General features: G+C 48.6%; 5 non-coding genes and 1 pseudogene across 5 annotated transcripts; 4 read left to right on the top strand and 2 right to left on the bottom strand.

Moving 5' to 3' along the window:
- LOC136278802 (U2 spliceosomal RNA) lies at positions 1–125 on the top strand (annotated as a pseudogene).
- Positions 126–357: 232 nt separating this feature from the next.
- On the top strand, positions 358–521 carry LOC131798339 (U1 spliceosomal RNA). The gene has a single exon (XR_009341301.1). It is a non-coding gene; the product is annotated as a U1 spliceosomal RNA (small nuclear RNA).
- Positions 522–1,528: 1,007 nt separating this feature from the next.
- Positions 1,529–1,648, bottom strand: LOC131798335 (5S ribosomal RNA). The gene has a single exon (XR_009341297.2). It is a non-coding gene; the product is annotated as a 5S ribosomal RNA (ribosomal RNA).
- Positions 1,649–2,154: 506 nt separating this feature from the next.
- Positions 2,155–2,347, top strand: LOC131798354 (U2 spliceosomal RNA). The gene has a single exon (XR_009341314.2). It is a non-coding gene; the product is annotated as a U2 spliceosomal RNA (small nuclear RNA).
- A 232-nt stretch (positions 2,348–2,579) lies between these two features.
- Positions 2,580–2,744, top strand: LOC136278796 (U1 spliceosomal RNA). Its single transcript, XR_010716564.1, has one exon. It is a non-coding gene; the product is annotated as a U1 spliceosomal RNA (small nuclear RNA).
- A 983-nt stretch (positions 2,745–3,727) lies between these two features.
- Positions 3,728–3,846, bottom strand: LOC136278785 (5S ribosomal RNA). The gene has a single exon (XR_010716553.1). It is a non-coding gene; the product is annotated as a 5S ribosomal RNA (ribosomal RNA).
- Positions 3,847–4,837: the final 991 nt, after the last annotated feature.

Genomic DNA, 4,837 nt, shown 5'->3' with positions numbered 1-4,837 from the left:
GCTGCTCATTGAGCAGCTCATATATTAAACTGATTTTTGGAACTGGGCTGTGGAAAAGAGGCTTGCCTCGTCCCAGCCACGGGTTGCCTCGGTATAGCACTACCTCCGAGTGCGGCCCACTTCCCTCTGGGGAAGACACATTCAATCCAAAACAAAGTCAACGGTATAGCATTCTTTTATGTTTACAGGAGCCCCGCCCGCCCTTAGAGGGGGAAGAGGTGAAAGAGGGATGATAATTCAGACAACAGACAATGGCAGGAACGGCCGCTGGCCTACGTTTTCTGAAGTGCGCAAAGCACTACCACAAGGACCTAGGGGTAAGTGGATTTTTTCACCGAGGGCAGACGCTGAAAAAGCATACTTACCTGACGCGGGAGGTACTGTGATCAAGGAGGCAGTCCTCTCAAGGCGAGGCCCTTTCATTGCACTTCGACTGGGTTGACCCTTGCGATTACCCCAAATGTGGGTAACTCGAGCGTATAATTTCTGGTAGTGGGGACCTGCGTTCGCGCTCGTCCCCGCAAAAGTCATCCAAACTATGTCTATATGGCCCTCTTACTGACTATCGAGGGTATTTTTGCATTTTGCACGTGGACACGGTTAGAATTGCAAAGAAAGCAAAGGACGCACAACTGGCCAAGGTTGTTTGGCACGTTATGGAGGGGTTAGGAGGTAGAAGTGCATTGGAGAGACTGGAGGAAGGAAACAAGGTGAGTTTCGGGGCGGTGCGTAACTTTTTGCTTGTCGGTTTTTTTGTTCAAGGCCTGGTTCTGTGCCTCTATGTGTGTGTAAAGCTCCTGTTCGTTTGTATTTGCAGGTTGTGCGTGCCGTGCCGTGCTGTGCTATGCGCGCGAAGGGAAAGGAAATGAAAGGAAACCAAACGGCCGATCGACCGAGCGAGCGAGCATAGAAGGTCATTCGACTGGACCGTGAGTACACTTTGAACCTTTGAGCGGTTTTATTGTCACTGGAGCCGCTTTTAGAAATGCTATTGCTATCGTTAGTGTATCCTTTGTGCGAGCAAGCGAGTGAACGAATGAACGAGGGAAGGAAACAAACTAGCAGAGTAGTAAAAGTATCGAACCTTTTTCCCGATTCGTTTGCAGTCTGAATCCAACCATTGTCGACTTTCAGTGCCGTTTTTCGCGCGCCTCCTCTTGGAAGTGTGCGAGTGTTTGCCACGTCACGATGGCTTAAAACTGCGTCTCAGAAGTGTGCGTTTTTTTCCTATTCATTTTTTCGTTCGTTATTTGGAATGATTTGATATCACAGAAGTAGAATTTGACATCATAAACTGTTCATCTCGCGCGTGCTCACTCGCTCGCGCGCGCTCTGTAAGAAAAGTCGATCGCACTAGAGTTTTCACCATAAGCTGGCCGATTTTTGACAATAAGGTGTTTTCCCACCCTCGTATTTTGCTTTGATTTTGTTCCTCACTCAACTAAGGCTCTCTATGTGAAATTGTGGTGTATGGAGAGCTATTTATTGGGATAAAACGTTTAGAGATGTTCGCAAGACAAAAAATTGAAGCCTACAACACGGGGTATTCCCAGGCGGTCACCCATCCAAGTACTAACCCCGCCCGACAGGGCTTAACTTCGGTGATCGGACGAGAAACCGGTGCTTTCCCTGTGGTATGGTCGTAGACGAGGAAATGGGGTCGAAAATGTGCTTGTTATCGGCCAGGTTCAGGCTGTAAAGCGGCCACATCCCTGCGTGTAGGCGAATTTGAAATTCTAAAGCCCTAGTTTCGTGACTCTAACCCTAATAAATAGATACTCTAACCCTAAGAATTTGTTTCCGTAACCCTAAGAAATGGTTACCCTAACCCCGACGTCGTTACCTAACCCTAATGTATTTTCCTCAACCCAGTTAACACATTGAGGAGCATCGATTTGAAGCACTATTCCCTTGGGTGGGGTGGGAGGGGTCCCAAGAGACCTAACGTGTCCTAAAAACCTATTATAAAATGTTTTCGCTCCGTAGGTGCGTGTATCTGGCTTTAACCTCTTACAGTGACGACATAAAAAACGGGTCACCCTCTGGGACCGTCTGCGGGACTCGCCAGGGCTTGTGGGGGCGACCTGATACGATCCACCATAAACCGTGGGAAGGATCCCTCGACCACCCCCCTCACCCAGGGCATGCTTCGGCATCGCTTCTCGGCCTTTTGGCTAAGATCAAGTGGAGTATCTGTTCTTATCAGCTTAATATCTGTTACGCTGCTCATTGAGCAGCTCATATATTAAACTGATTTTTGGAACTGGGCTGTGGAAAAGAGGCTTGCCTCGTCCCAGCCACGGGTTGCCTCGGTTATAGCACTACCTCCGAGTGCGGCCCACTTCCCTCTGGGGAAGACACATTCAATCCAAAACAAAGTCAACGGTATAGCATTCTTTTATGTTTACAGGAGCCCCGCCCGCCCTTAGAGGGGGAAGAGGTGAAAGAGGGATGATAATTCAGACAACAGACAATGGCAGGAACGGCCGCTGGCCTACGTTTTCTGAAGTGCGCAAAGCACTACCACAAGGACCTAGGGGTAAGTGGATTTTTTCACCGAGGGGCAGATGCTGAAAAGCATACGTACCTGACGCGGGAGGTACTGTGATCAAGGAGGCAGTCCTCTCAAGGCGAGGCCCTTTCATTGCACTTCGACTGGGTTGACCCTTGGCGATTACCCCAAATGTGGGTAACTCGAGGGGATAATTTCTGGTAGTGGGGACCTGCGTTCTCGCTCATCCCCGCAAAAGTCATTCCAACTATGTGGATATGGCTGTCTTACTGACTATCGAGGGTATTTTTGCTTTTGGAGTGTGGCGGTAGACTTGCGAAGAAAGCAAAGGACGCACAACTGGCCAAGGTGTTGGCACGTTTGGAGGGGTAGAAGTGCATTGGAGAGACTGGAGGAAGGAAACAAGGTGAGTTTCGGGGCGGTGCGTAACTTTGCTGGCTGTTTTTGTTCAAGGCCTGTCTGTTCTATTGTGCGTAAAGTCCTGTTCGTTTGTATTTGCAGGTTGTGCGTGCCGTGCCGTGCTGTGCTATGCGCGCGAAGGGAAAGGGAAATGAAAGGAAACCAAACGGCCGATCGACCGAGCGAGCGAGCATAGAAGGTCATTCGACTTGGACCGTGAGTACACTTTGACCTTTTGAGCGGTTTTATTGTCACTGGAGCCGCTTTTAGAAATGCTATTGCTATCGTTAGTGTATCCTTTGTGCGAGCAAGCGATGTGAACGAATGAACGAGGGAAGGAAACAAACTAGCAGAGTAGTAAAAGTATCGAACCTTTTTCCCGATTCGTTTGCAGTCTGAATCCAACCATTGTCGACTTTCAGTGCCGTTTTTTCGCGCGCCTCCTCTTGGAAGTGTGCGAGTGTTTTGCCACGTCACGATGGCTTAAAACTGCGTCTCAGAAGTGTGCGTTTTTTCCTATTCATTTTTCGTTCGTTATTTGGAATGATTTGATATCACAGAAGTAGAATTTGACATCATAAACTGTTCATCTCGCGCGTGCTCACTCGCTCGCGCGCGCTCTGTAAGAAAAGTCGATCGCACTAGAGTTTTCGCCATTAGCTGGCCGATTTTTGACAAAAAGGTGTTTCCCCCCCCTCGTTTTTTGCTTTGATTTTGTTCCTCACTCACCTACGGCTCTCTATGTGAAATTGTGGTGTATGGAGAGCTATTTATTGGGATAAAACGTTTAGAGATGTTCGCAAGACAAAAAGTTGGGGCGTACAACACGGGGTATTCCCAGGCGGTCACCCATCCAAGTACTAACCCCGCCCGACAGGGCTTAACTTCGGTGATCGGACGAGAACCGGTGCTTTCCCTGTGGTATGGTCGTAGACGAGGAAATGGGGTCGAAATTGTGCTTGTTATCGGCCAGGTTCAGGCTGTAAAGCGGCCACATCCCTGAGTGTAGGCGAATTTGAAATTCTAAAGCCCTAGTTTCGTTACTCTAACCCTAAGAAATCGATACTCTAACACTAAGAAATTGTTACCCTAACCCTAAGAAATGGTTACCCTAACCCCGAAGACGTTACCTAACACTACTGTATTCTCCACAACCCAGTTAACACATTGAGGAGCATCGATTTGAAGCACTATTCCCTAGGGAGGGGAGGGAGGGGTCCCAAGAGACATAACGTGTCCTAAAAACCTATTATACAATGTTTTAGCTCCGTAGGTGCGTGTATCTGGCTTTAAAATCTTACAGTGAGGAGATACAAAAAGGGTCAGCATCTGGGACCGTCTGCGGGGATCGCAAGGGCTTGTGGGGGCGACCTGCTACTATCCACCATAAACCGTGGGAAGGATCCCTCGACCACCCCCCTCACCCAGGGCATGCTTCGGCATCGCTTCTCGGCCTTTTGGCTAAGATCAGCCAACACGTAAGTTTGTTTTTGCTGTTGGTAAGCGTGTTTTTTCCCTAAACTTTTTTCGCTTTGTGTGTAAAATAGTTAGTTTAGTGACATGGATACATGCGAGAATATGGTACCTATGATTGAGGAGTCGAGTAATGAGATGCCTGTTGAGATGACTGGTGATTCGAACAATGAGAGCATGATGATTTGAATAATGTGGTGCCCGAAACAAATGCAGAGAACACTGAAGACCGCCATGTCGTCAATGGCGACTCATATGCTTCACGGGCAGCGAGAACGGTAGCCACGAGTACCCGTCGCGACAGAGGAGAGGTTTAGATTCTCAGAGAATTGTGAGCCGCAGCGGGGCAATAGGACTGTCCTTTTTCACGCCCAAGCAAAACGACGACGGCGAAGTCGGTTTTTGAAGCCGCTAGAAGAAGCTGACATTGACGCGACAGAAATAGACCATGTT

The sequence above is a fragment of the Pocillopora verrucosa genome, unplaced genomic scaffold (genome assembly GCF_036669915.1).
Source record: "Pocillopora verrucosa isolate sample1 unplaced genomic scaffold, ASM3666991v2 scaffold_56, whole genome shotgun sequence".
Lineage (NCBI taxonomy): Eukaryota > Metazoa > Cnidaria > Anthozoa > Scleractinia > Pocilloporidae > Pocillopora > Pocillopora verrucosa.
This window is presented reverse-complemented; position numbering and strand designations above follow the sequence as displayed.